A 13,922-nucleotide genomic window follows, 5' to 3' on the forward strand; every position below is an offset into this window, starting at 1 on the left:
TTCAGTATATTTGATGCTGTGGGCAGCAGTTTCTGGAAACCATCTGACTTGTACTGATAAAGAAGTACGTCCTTCTTTTATTTTTCTTTAAGGATTGTATATTCCTGGACATCCCTGGCCTTAAGGCATAGACAATTTGTTCTGAGAACTTTGATTTCCTTTTATTCTTCAGCAAAACACCTGAAGAGGTTAGGTTTTGAATTAAAAGAAAAGAAAGTGGAAAAACACATATTTTGGCTGCAAGACAGCTAGATGCAGACCTACCCATACTGCATTCATGAAATGAAATGTGTTGTGAATGCTCTGGGATTGTTTGACACTTCAGTGTTGAAGTACCTAGTACAGGAGGCAGCACTGTTTTGCTTCCAGGGACCCATTGCATTAATTTTGATGGAATAAATAGACCCAAAGAGTCAAACGTGTTAACATGACCCTTTCACTATCCAGCTTTAGACATGGTTTGAGATTTGATATACAGAGACCTTAGCTTGCTTAGTATGATGGCAAACACTCCATTAAAAATCTCTTTAATCTTTCATTAAAGATAAAGGAAAAAAAGAAAAAACATTTCAAGCATTAAAGTATTAAAGCATGTAAAGTATTAAGTAATGCTTTCATTTTAACAATAGGCTTTGTTTGTTTTCTCTTTAGCTATAAAGAGTTTTTAGAAGGAGCCCATCCCCATTTAATAGTCTCTAGATGGTATTAAAGATGGTAATAATTGTTCATTTTGGGGAAAAGAGAAGTTAGCTGAGATAAGCTGGAGCTGATTCTGCTGCTACTGTTTTTTTAAAGTCCAATTCAAATTCCTAGAAGACAAAACAAGACAAACACACACAAGAGGGAGAGAAAAGAACAGCAAAGATAGAAAATACATCTTCTGTCTCTGGTGTTGACTCTCACTTGCAACCTCACTGCTGGAGAAACATTGCCATGGCACATTGTCTATCAGCTACACTGAGACCTGGCAAACTTGTACCAGAGTTGGGCTGTTTAGGGCATTGCTTTTGGTCTTTGCTCACAGGCTTACAGCAGTTTTGCAAAATATATAGTCTTTTCTGGCTAAGCCAGACTGTCATTAGAAGGAAAAAGGAGAGATGGGAAAGAAAAAGGACACATCAGGAGGATCAGGGGGGCCGACTGTAGGAATCCAAGGTTCCCATGCCAGATGGTGTTTGGTATTTAGCCAAAGACAGTGGCTAAAGGCTGTGGAGGAGTCATTGTCATCTGGGTTCCTCCGTCTGGCCCAGTCTGGTGAGGACATCTCTCAGGATCAGGATGATGAAGGCCCAATGACGTTACGGTGGATCCTGGAGTTCCAAGCTATGGTGGGGGTGACAGCCATGATGGTAAAGCGTGATTCTGTTTGACCTGTCTCCCAGACAGTAGTTGTAGTTAGACAGCTTGCAGTCCTTCTTGCCCCTACAGTGTTTTTTTTAAGACTCCCAAAAGGCAGTGGTGGATGGAAGAGCCCATTCCCTCATTAGTTTGTTTACCAATGAGGCCTCATTTCCGATGCATCAGTTTTGGTCCACTGATTTCCAGTCCCACAATTCTACTGTTTAGCAGGCATGATCTTAACACTGTTCTTGAATTATTTTGGTAGGCTTTTTTTTTGTTTGGATTAATTCAGTCTTTCAGTCTCCCTTTTGCACCTTTTCCCATCAACATTTTAGTATAGGTTATTGTGACACTTTATGACCTTTCACTCAATTCTTACAGTTAAGTATGCAATTAGGTAACTGTTGTCGCTCAATTATTACAACAGACTTTATATGTTAGGCAGCAATGAAGCAGTTAATGTGTACTCTTACAAGTGATGTCAACTGTACAGTATATTGGTTTTTAACTCTGTTGGTATCTGTCTCTCTTTCTCTTTCTCTCAAATGATTCTTTCTATCAATCTGGGCCTCATCGGGGTATTATCTGAGCACCTGCTTTGACGTTGGCTGTGCTCAAACTGAAGGGGGTTGTGTGTAGGGGATATCATCCTGTACCTCTGATTGGGTTCATTCTGTTGTCTGGATATCATTTAATCATCCCTGCCATGACTGGCTTTTAACCCTGTCTCACAGGTACTTCTGAAAAAGTGTTTTTTGTTTCGTTTTGTTTTGTTGAATTCCTACCCATAAAAAAAAAATCAGATGGTACATAATGGAGTGTATGTTCCAAACCTTCTCCCAGGAGGGCAATATCCTCCGTTCATCCCAGAAAAGAGCTTCATTCTCCACCCCCCACCATTGAAAGTTACCTGGTTGAGGCATAGGATGCTTCTGCAATGAGGAGAAGGGCTGAACTTCTACCATTGGAAATACAGACAGTGACCTGTGATAGGCCAGCAAGTCTGGTGGAACTCGACACTCGTTATTTATCTCCTAGCTGGAGAAAAGCTTGTTTTCTCATTGATCCCACCTTCTCTGCTAAAAATAGCAAGAGGAAATCTGCACCCCTCCCATCAAAGCCATGCTTGTGGAGAAGTGAGACAATGGCAATTCACTAACTGCCAGTATTGTCCTAAATTGCAAACAAATTGCACAATTTAAGTTGATTTCCAAAGTGGGCAATAAGCACAAATCTGGGATCCTAGCTTTCCAAACTGTTGCTTGGTTGCAGTCACGCTGTCATCTTGACAGAGGATTGATTTCTGACAATAATTTTACCATAATTCACCAACTAGCACAAGTGGACCTCATCTTGATCTGTGGAATATTGAAGATACAGAGATTGTGTTTCTTTACCTTTTGTTGGAACCTAATCTTGTAGCTGTGAAATATGACTGATGAGGAAAGTAACTAGCTTACTTTCTTAGGAGGGCTGCTTGCAATAATGAGGGATGTTTTGATTTAATGATCTTCACTAGAAGTGGATGGCCTTTGTAATATGGTTCATTGCTATTACAGATGCACTGGGCTAGCTGTTATCTCCATTGCCTTCCAAGTCTATTGTGAAAGTGATAAACTGCCTAAGTCCAAGGAGACACTATACAGCCCAGATACTCTGGTTCTGCACTGGGGTCAAGAATTCCCCTTAAATGGAAGGAACTAAGATTTTAAATCAGTTTGCATAATGTGAGAGTTGTGGGTTTTTTTGTTTTTTTTAAAGTCTTCATTTAATTAATAGTGTAAACTTTGGCAGAAACCTGACATTTGCTCTTCTGCTCATTCCTTTCTAGCTTCTTGTACTGCACCATCACACTGGTATCTGAGACCCTACATAATCAGTCATGGCCACCTTGTCTGTATGCTATTAACTTGGGATGTTAACACTAGTTTACACACTCACCCACACCCTTTACCGTCTTAGCTACATTTTTGGTGAAATAAGCTGTGCGTCTAAGCTAAATGGCTTGGAAATATTTACAAAGCCAAGAAAAGTGTGTGTGTGTGTGTGTGTGTGTGTGTGTGTGTGTGTGTGTGAGAACAGACGATGTTCATGGCTTTTCCGTGATTTTACCCACATATGCAAACTTTACTTCTCATTCAGAGACAGAAACCTGATCCCTTTTAGAATGGCATGCACAAAATAGCCTATGCCATCACATTTTACCAAAGGCCCTTGCTGCTTCCAGATTTGTGTTGTATTTTATGACAGGACTGATGTTGAGACTAAGATTAACTTCCTGTTAATCGGTGTGTTAGGGGAAGTGGCTCATTCCATGACCTCTGGATATCATTATCCCTTGTGCCTTGGGAGACCCAGGTTCAGGCATCACGTTTTGTGTCTTCCTTCTTCAGCTAGCCGGGGATGGGACCATCACAGAAGCAATGGTTTCAGTGTCCCACTCTAGTGCCCATAGTGGCTGAACCAGGAAAGATCCTGCAGGCTCCAAATCAGCCTGTCTGTCCATGATTTAAAAAGTGGGGTGGGAGATTGAGGGGAGAAGGAATGGAATTACATGGAGAAAATACAGCTCTTGTTGAATAGATGGCAGAAGCATTAATAGAATTAATTGATAATAGTCATGTACTTGGACCAAGAATCTCAAAGGTATTTAGGTATCTAACTCCCATTGAAATCAATGGGTGTTATATATCTAAAATACCTTTGAGAATCTGAGCATTAGGTCTTACATAGCACTTTTTATCTGTAGGTCTCAAAGTACTTTACATAGAAGGGTAACATTATGCCCATTTAGCAGATAGGGGAAATAAGGCACAGAGAGGGGAAGTGACTTACCTGAGATCACACAACAAGTCAGTGGTAGAGCCAGGCATGGAGTCCAGATCACCTAACTCTCCGCCCAATGACTTACCCACATTTGCCTTCCATTTGGTCCAATTTAGTAACTATTCACTACCACCATATAGGTGAAAGACTCTGGCAATAACACCTTGCTGAGGATGACTAGGTCAGGAAGCAGGATTACGCTCCAGTGCATGCCAGAAATCCTGAAGGAAAAGCAAACAATTCAGTGGGGAGCGGGGGAAGGAAAATCGTCTCTGAAGCCAAGTAATGCAGAGTTCATCTTCACAAAAGGCTTCGTTTCTGTGATGATTTAGTGGCATGCAGCTGGCTCATAGATTTACGAAGCTTGTTTGTGCATGCATGTGTAAATTACTTACTGGAATCCTCTCAATGACACCAGCTACCGCCGTAGAAGCTATATTCATTGACCACGTTCTCAGTGTCCGTGAGCACCACCAAGCCTTGCCGTACAGGAAAACAGAGAGGCTTGTGCTACATGGTTCCAGTTTAGCACAACCGCATAGGGAAGCTTGGAAGTTGTTCTTGGGTTCTGTGACCTTTAAAAGGGGCTAGTGACTGAGGGCCAAACCTTCAAGACCGTGCTCGGATTTTACTCAGGCAAAACTCCCATCCAGTTTGAGATTAATAGGATTTTGGGGTTTGGCCCAGAGAAGAGAGAACAAATGAGTAACATCCTCCAAAGGCCGATTGGCAAGAGGCATTATGAGTGGGCGAAGATGATCAGGAGAAGCAGCAGCTGTTCACTGCAGGGTGAAAGTTTCCCTCCCACCCACCTCAGCTTGACTTGCTAAGTGGCAGCTAAAAGGAATAAACTCAAGTGTAGTATTTGAGTGTGAACTCAAAAGCGGGTGAAATCTTTAGGTTGGTCCAGGGTGAGTGTAATGGGGTGGCTCTGATCAAAAGAACATCTAGGCTGAATGTCATGAAATGCTTCCTGATTCTGAGAGGTATTATGCTCTGGAACTGTCTCCCGAAGAGAAGAGATGGGAGCCCCATTGCGTGGTCATTTACAAATAGATGGAACAAAGCACTGGAGAATATAGGAGCCAGGAATGCAGTAGGTAATCCAAGAGTTATTTTTCCATTTCTTAAGTATGATTCGATACCTCCCATCTCTTTCCTGGTCTTTATCTGGAATCCTTAGATTCTCTTGTCCCCTTTAAATCTTGCCTTAAATCTGGATGAGTCATCAGGAAGGACACATCTGCCCTGGATACAGCTGACCATAATACATTGTTGATGCATTTGCAGATCCTGGCAGGGGAAGATGGAGTTGCACTCTTCTCTCAAAGAGATCTCAAGGGCTCTTATTTGGAGCACTACAGGAATCCGCTGTGTCCCCTTTCCTATTCATTGTACACGTGAGGACTGGCTCTAGGCACCAGCAAACCAAGCAAGTGCTTGGGGTGGCACAATTCCAGGGGCAGCACTCTCGCCACCCTTTTTTTTTTTTTTTTTTGCTTTGGCAGTTGTGTTCATGGAAGGGTTTTTTTTGTTTTTTTTGGCCTGGGGTGGCAAAAAACCTAGAGCCGGCCCTGGAGGCTGCTGTGAGACAGAAGGATGTAAGTGATACAGTATCACCAATATGCTGACACACAGCTCTAGTCTGTATCCTATTGGATCTTTGGCTGCTCTTAGACACCATAGAATTCACTGGTCACCAAGTGCACCTTTTTTTTCCACCATTGCTTGCCTAGAAGGCTTCAGCCTTTCCTATCAGAGCTGTAGTTCCCACCTCAGATTTCTGGGGTGCTCCCAGCTGCAGATGGGATGTCTTCTATATTGGATTGCTCCAAGTAGGACTCCCCTCGAAGGACACTCAGCAACTTCCATAAGCACAGAATGCAGCTGCACGCTTGCTTACAGGAGTTTCTCTCACAAGCATATTAAACCCATGTTTCATACTCTGCACACTTGCTTACAGGAGTTTCTCTCACAAGCATATTAAACCCATGTTTCATACACCGCACTGGCCTCCAGTTTGGTTTTAGGTGCAGTGGAAGGTACTCACTTTGATCCATAAACGTTCTAAATGGTTTGGATCCTGGTTACCTTAGAGACCATCTCTCTATGCTTCATTGAAACAGATAAGAGCAGCCAGGACAGTTTTACTGAAAGTTCCCAGATTGTGAGATGATGCCAGAAGATATTAAGTGTCCCACAGCTCTGGAATTTATTTCTCTAATTGGTCTGACAGAGCACAAGTGTATTGATCTTCAGGGCACCTTGCAATTTTTCTGACGCAATCTGTTCTTTGAGGCCACACTTGAGTGGTGGAATGGGAGTTATTGTTGTAAGTTGGGCAGCTCTTCTGAAATGAGATTTTTCATTTAGGTTGTCTTCATTTTTTGATCATGCACATAAATCCAGGGATCAGCTTGGGTGCATTTTATACACTGAAACAAGTGAATAAATAAATGCAATTAACCACTGATATGTGGGAAGCAGCCTGGACAGATAATACATGACTGCCTGTTTTGTCAGGTGTCCTGTTAGGAACAGGCAGCATGTGGATGTGGCCCTGGATCAGTTAAGGAAATATCTCTCATAAATTGGGACCACAGAGGTCAGTCGTCTAAACATAATTAAATTGGGCTTAAGTTTGATGGCACACTTCAAAGATATCAGTGATCAAGCGATGGCGGGTGCTGGTGGTGAGATGCAAAAAGTGTGGAGGAGGAAGCCAGTAAGAGGCAATCAGAAAGCAGCTCCAGAGCTGGGAAGCAGGGACTGATGCATATACAGAGATATAAACCAGGTTACTTAGCTGAAGGTAGATGGAATCGGATAAGGGTTGAAACAAATAAAGGGATGTGTTTGCATGCACTAGAAAGCAAACAGCACGCGGAGAAATGAGGAGCGATAAAACATGCAGAAAGACAATATTAGGAATGCAGCAAGAAAATCCCTGGGTAATGGAGCCTGTTGTTTGTAATATACATTTTAATGCAGTGTACAGCGGCAGGCCAGTCTTATCTGATCAGACTGTCATCCTGTGGCTGGTGGGCAGGAACCGCGAAGTGAAGTAGAATTGTTATTTGGAATATGGTGATTTTATGTGTTTTATTTTAGCACATGTTTTCGCTTCCTTTCTTGAGAGAGAGGAGTGGTTCCCCCACCCCACCTTTTGTGCCATGTTGAGACCTCTAGGGAGTGAAGTATGTAGTGCAGCATTTGTAACAGCAGTGCAAGCTTCCCTCATCCTGCCCGCTGCTAATGTTCCTCTACCTTCACCTGAAGGCATTCTGCTGGAGAAGGGTAGTTGTGACTCCATGGACCAGCAAGGGTGATTGTTAGTACCAGTTCCAGAACTGCCAATGCTGAGCATTCAAAAATTGTGAGATTTTATATAATTTAATTTCATCTTTTTATTTGCAGTCAGGTTTCTGAGCATTCAAGGTGCACTCGGTTCATGTTTCAATCTTTTCTCTGCAACCAGGAGGGACAGAAACTTACCTTTTTTAAAATGTAAGCTGAGATTCACACATATTCATATGACTCTAGGAGATGGGGCTTTAAGAAAAACACCGAAATATCATGAGACTTGAGATAAAATCACAAGAGTCGGCAACACTGTAATTAGGATGGTAGCTTTTGTGATGCACGCACCTATCACACAGCAGCTAGACTGAAAACCGGCAATTCATGTTACCTAAGCCCTGTAATAGCCATCAGAAGACTATGCCTTCTTTGTTCACACAAACCTTGCATTGATTTGGAACTGATGACTTAGCAGATGAAAGGCTCCAGAATCCATTAATTATACTTAATCCTCCTTTCTATATAACTGTGTTTTACTATGTACTTACAGTGTACAGCACCTTGCATATAAAATCTCCAAGTACTTGACAAAGCTGTATTTAATGGAGGGTAGGTAAGTATATTTATCCCCATCTTAGAGGAGAGGCAATGGGGCAAATGAGACACAGAGAAGTAAGTAAGCCTTGCCCAAGGTTGCATGTCAAGACAATGGCAGCGCCAAAGTGAGAACCTAGGAGTCCTGACTCCCCAGTTTCATGTTCTTGGTGGTGTAATATACTTCCTGTCCTATAATACTTAAGTTATATAGCACTGTGCAAACATTAACTAATTAGTCCTCAATACATCCCTCTGAAGTAAATAAGTATGAGGACCCCTGTTTTACAGATAGGGAAACCAAGGCACAGAGCAATTAAATCATCTTCCCCAATGCCATACAGTGAGTCAGGACTGAGTCTAAATTCCTAAGCCCTTGCTCAGGTTCCTCGGCTACACTGTTTCTCTCTCTCTTTTCTTTTTTTTCTTTTTTTTTTACTACAATTAAAGGAAAACTGTATGTGCTGCTGGTTGTCTAGGTGACAACTCCAACTGTAGTGACATTTCTGATGCAAGGAGGCTGTGCAGACTACTGGAGAGGGCACTAGATTAGGACTCATGACAGCTGGGGTCTTTTCCCAGCTCTGCCACCAGCTTACTAGGAGACCTTGGGCAAGTCACTTAAGCAATCTGTGCCTCTCTTTCCTCATTTGTAAAATGGGGATAATTATACTTGCCTCTTTTGTAAAATGCTTTGAGATCTATGGATGAAAAGCACTAGATAACAGCTAGGTGGTATTATTATCCAGAACTCCTCATTTCCCTTTCCGATGTGATTCTACATCACAGTGTAAAATGCAACAGCATAAATAGATGTGAGATGGTCACCAGCATTAAGAATAAGTTATTCAGGTGTTAGAAATATAGGAGATGGGAGTTCCCCTAGAAAGCCAGGGGAGTCTTGTTATTAGGGTAGTGCCTAAGAATCAGAAAAGATTCTGTGAGTATTTAAAGGGTTTTTTTCAGGATAAAGACTTGAGAAACCTTTGGTCCACTGATGGGGCACAGGGCTGAGAATCAGGAGACTTGTGTTTTATTCCCAGCTCTCCCACTGATATATTGTGTGACCTTGAGCAAATAATTATTTAGGACAATTATTTAGGTGCCTCGGTTCTCGGGTGCTCATGGGGAGACACTTAAGGGTCTTACATCTGGCATTCAAAAACCTAAGGCAACTACTTCTGAAAATGTTGCCCTTAATCTCCCTGTGTCTTGTTTTTCCCATCACTAGAATGGGGATAATAATACTGACCTGTCTTTCTAAGGTGCTTTTGGGAGCTATGGATAAAACGAAGCTATAGAACTATAAAGCAGGTTTATTTATTAGCAATACCAGTAAGAAAACTCCTCTAATGTATGATTTATTTTTCTCGACAGTGCCTATTTAAAATATTTTTTACACATTAGCAAAGGAAAACTGTAATGCAGTTTGTGGGAAAAGAACAAATACAGCCTTTGAGAAACTCTGTTGGAGTTTTCCACAGGGGTTAGCCATGGGCTAAGAAAAAATAGCAAACACAGATATCAGAAAGGACCCCAACCTTAATAATCTTCTCCTTCTTTGAAGTGGCTTGGAAATCGCAGTACATAGAGCCATTTATGTGAATTAGAGCAAGCCTATGATAAAGGGCCGCCTGTGGAGTTGCTGTTCCTGCTCAGAACAGCAGGGAATTAGGGCTCAAATGATGAGAGCAGGCTCTGAATTGGCTACAAGGGAGGAAACAAGGTCTGGCTGATGAGTAATCACGTCACTCGGTGGGGGATGTTTCTGAGGGATCCACTTGATGCCTTCGCTATTTATTTATCTGTGTAGGTGAATAAGGGCCACAGTAGCCACTTTTCTACTGTGCTGATGAAGCAAGATCCAGGATAGTGATAAAGAACCAAATAAATAAATGAAATGGATAAATGAAAGTAAAAGGGGCTCAGACAAGCTGATTCATGAGACCTCAAATACAAATCTGATGAAGATACAGTAGATGCACAGTAATACACATGAAGTAATAAACACAGGTGCCAACAACATATGCTAGGGGGTGAGGTCTAAGCAGTGAGAGTAACAAAGAGAATTTACTTGCAAATGGTCTGGGAACAAAATCAATTCATTTGCAGTTGACACTCTTGAAAGTGAGGCTTTGCATTTCTTTCACTGGAGGATCTCTGTGCTTGTCAAATCCTGGCTCCTATATAGGATTGCCAGTGCTGGTTGGATGTATTCCTGGACTTTTCATCAGATGACACAATCTTTAATTAGAGTAATCTTCAATTCCTGGAGACCTCAGGACAATCCTGAAGGGTTGGCAACCCTACTCTTATGCTAAGCTTGAATGATAGGCCTTGCTGAGGGATTCTCTGCATTAACTGGGGGAATGGAATCCTCTGTCCCCAGGCCAGAGACTACCAGCAGCCCTACTCTGTCTATGCTGTCCAATCAGTTTAGCAAAGGCAACCACAATGAAGACTGATGTGGTCAGTTCCCTGGTATCACGAACAAGCATTTTGTAATTGGTGGATCTGACGGGAAGCCTGATGTATAAGCAAGGGTCTAGAGATGCTGCCTATCATTCATCTGCCTTTGGCATATAATAGGTTAGCCTACTGAGGACTTAAATACTTTGCTCTAATTTCAGTGGTTTAATGTGGGAGTGCTGAGTGGTGTTGGTGGCCTGTGATTTATGGGCGGTCAAACTGGATGATTTGGTGGTCCCTTCTTGCCTTAAATTCTGAATTTCTCTCTTTCTCCCCCAACAAATGTATGTATGGACCCAGATTTTTAGAAACGGCCTCTTTCTTTGCTCTGTCTCTGCACACCCGCAAATAGCTGTCCTTGTGTGTAATTTCAGGCACAAATATTACTCACTGGACAGCTAACCACCTCGTTGCACCCTCAAGTCAGGTAATTGGAGGCCTAAGTGCTAAGGATTGTGCTCTCTGCTCATGGAAGGTGAAATAATGTGAATACAGTTATCTGCAAAATCATGCCTGTTGAAACAGCCTGTTTCTGATCATCGGGGCCTTAGCGCGCCTATCATTTCCACATCTAGGTGTCACTTGTGAGGTCCAGCTTGCTAGCTAGGTTTTCACTAGAGCTGTCCCCAGGCATTCGCAGCATACACAGCTGCATAGGGCACCTGAAAATTTGGGGCACCTCTGGGTCTGAGTGTCCACCCTCCCTCCTCTTCCTATCCCTGTTCTGACCCTTCCTGCAGGCTCCCATCACAACTGGATGCTGCAGCCTGGTGAGTCTTCCTCCGAAGGGGATCTAGTACTTAAAAGTAAGAGAGCCATCCAGCCTGCCAGACCTGTTAGCACAACATTGAAGCCATTTAACAGGCATTTGCCAACCCGCAGGTATATACTGTCAGTTTCTGAATTTACTGATAAAAACAGTTGTGCATTGCTGTAATTACTCAGAACATGTTAGTCTACAGGAGCTTGCTTTAAAATTTGCTTTAAAAATATTTCATTAGTGTGTTGCTGAAGATGATAAACTCACATCTCTAAAAAATCCTTGCATAGATTTTTAGATTTTCAGACATATAGGTTTTTTAAATAAATCCTTCAAAAGACCACCCTTACCTAAAATACACATGTGAGCCCGGGCTGCTGTCGGGCATAGGGGCACCAGTTTAATAAATAAATCCTATAAATCCTATGGACGGCCCTGGTTTTGACCCACATTTTTGGTGGTGTGCTTAGCACTGCAGTCTCCTATGCATGGCTTTAAAAGTCAGCTCCTTCAGACCTAGGAAGGGGTCCTGTCATTCAGAGGGAAACCAGTTATGGTTGGTTTGTTATTTTAAAATACCCTCTGTTGGGGGAACAATATATGTGCTTAGTCATGCTGTGGGGCTGAATTAACTTCATAGCGATAAATAACATCCGTGATTTAAACACTAAACTTTACAACTTGGAGAGGGATTGGTGAGGCCGCCTTTGACTTTGAAGGTGAATCTCCTTCTAACAAAGTTTTCCATCTTTTGCAGCATTAGAAAGAGAGGCAAGGTGCTGAATACAATTTTAAGCTCATATTTCTTTTGTTCTGTCCTCTGTGTTTCCCGGAGTCAAAGTCCAAGTTCTAAGCGGTATCATTGCAGAGAATACAGGGTGTGAACATTAATTATAGTGGGGCAGTGGCTTGTAGCCGATTTTTCTAAATGTTCTGAGTCACATGCATATTCAGAGTGCCATGAAATCTGCTGTGCCTCCTTGGGTTTGGGGGTAGAGTCTAAACTCGGGGTCATACGTCTGTGCTGGACATGCTTGGTGCGTGGCCCAGACACACACTGCTGAGACTGGGGTGGGGGACTGAGTGGGCATGCTCCGTGCATGCATTAAGGACACAGTGCTGAGACTAGGGGGAGGAGCTGAGAACAGGCATGCTCAGTATGTAGTGCAGGTCCACAAGTGCTGATACCCCTAGATGGGAAAGAACACCCCTTGAGATGAATGGAGCAGCCGCCATTGGCATTACCTTAACTTGGTATTACCTGTTTTACAGAAGTTTAAATTTAGCCACTTTCAACACTCAGGAAGGGCATGAAGTAGCACTTGGCAACCTTAACTGCATTAACAAACTTTCTTGGCCTTTAATATATTTAAAAGGGAAACCCAAGGGCAACATGACATTTGTTTGAATGTAAATAAACAGTGCAACTTAGTTAGCAGCAGCTCCAGGCACCAGCGCTCCAAACGCGTGCCTGGGGCGGCAAGCCGCGGGGGGCACCCTACCAATCCCTGCGAGGGCGGCTGGCAGGCTGCCTTCGGCAGCTTGCCTATAGGAGGTCAGCCTGTCCCATGGATTCAGTGGCAATTCAGCTAGAGGTGCCCCTGAACTTAGTGCAACAATTCAATCCCCTCCACTCATTCTCACTATGCAAATACACATATGTACAAACAAAGGTAACCCTTTGGACACAGAGAGCTTGGCTACTCTTTAGGGCTGATGCTTTCAACGTCCTAAGGGATTTGGATGCCCAATACTCATTAACATGAATTGAGCATCTATATGCCATAAGTAGCTTTGAAAAGTTCAGCCTAAACTTTAGTGTATAAAAGGTGGTTGAAAAAAATTCCAAAGAAACATTTCGTTGTTGTGCTTGCAATTTGCTGATTTTAGGGCTGTCAATTAATCGTAGTTAACTCATGTGATTAACTTGAAAAAAATAGTGATTAAAAATTAATTGATTAATCGCAATTTTAATCACACTGTTAAACAATGGAATACCTATTGAAATGTATTACATATTTTTGGATGTTTTTCTACATTTTTGACTATATATTGATTTCAGTTACAACACAGAATATAAAGTGTGCAGTGCTCACTTTATATTATTATTTTTAATTACAAATATTTGCACTGTAAAAATGATAAAAGAAATAGTATTTTGCAGTTCACCTCATAGAAGTACTGTAGTGCAATCTCTTTGTTGTGAAAGTGCAACTTATAAATGTAGAATTTTTTTGTTACATAACTGCACCCAAAAACAAAACAATGTAAAACTTTAGAGCTTACAATTCCACTGTGTCCTACTTCTATTTCAGTGAATTGCTAAAACAAACAAGTTTGTTTACATGTTTGGGAATTAATGCTACCTACTTTTTTTTACAATGTCACCTGAAAGTGAGAATAGGTGTTCCCATGGCACCATTGTAGCCAGCATTTCAAGGTATTTATGTTCCAGATATGCTTCACATTCGTATGCCCCTTCATGCTTCAGCCATCGTTGCAGAAGACGTGCTTCCACGCTGATGACGTGCGTTAAAAAATGTGTTAATTAAATTTGTGACTGAACTCCTTGGGAGAGAATTATATATCTCCTGTTCTGTTTTACCTGCATTCTGCCATATATTTCATGTTA

The 13,922-nt window shown here is 42.0% G+C and overlaps 1 protein-coding gene across 15 annotated transcripts in view; it reads left to right on the forward strand.

Annotated features, from left to right (window-relative positions):
* Positions 1 to 13,922, forward strand: part of LRFN2 (leucine rich repeat and fibronectin type III domain containing 2) — a 289,298-nt gene that overhangs the window by 205,422 nt on the left and 69,954 nt on the right. The window contains exon 2 of one of the 15 annotated variants that reach the window (XM_039532858.1): positions 11,271 to 11,412. The exons of the other annotated variants lie outside the window; for them this stretch is intronic. The gene's annotated coding sequence lies outside the window, so the exon portion shown is untranslated. The remainder of the gene's footprint in view (positions 1 to 11,270; positions 11,413 to 13,922) is intronic. 15 annotated transcript variants of the gene reach the window in all.

Source organism: Mauremys reevesii, linkage group 3 (genome assembly GCF_016161935.1).
Source record: "Mauremys reevesii isolate NIE-2019 linkage group 3, ASM1616193v1, whole genome shotgun sequence".
Classification (NCBI taxonomy): domain Eukaryota; kingdom Metazoa; phylum Chordata; order Testudines; family Geoemydidae; genus Mauremys; species Mauremys reevesii.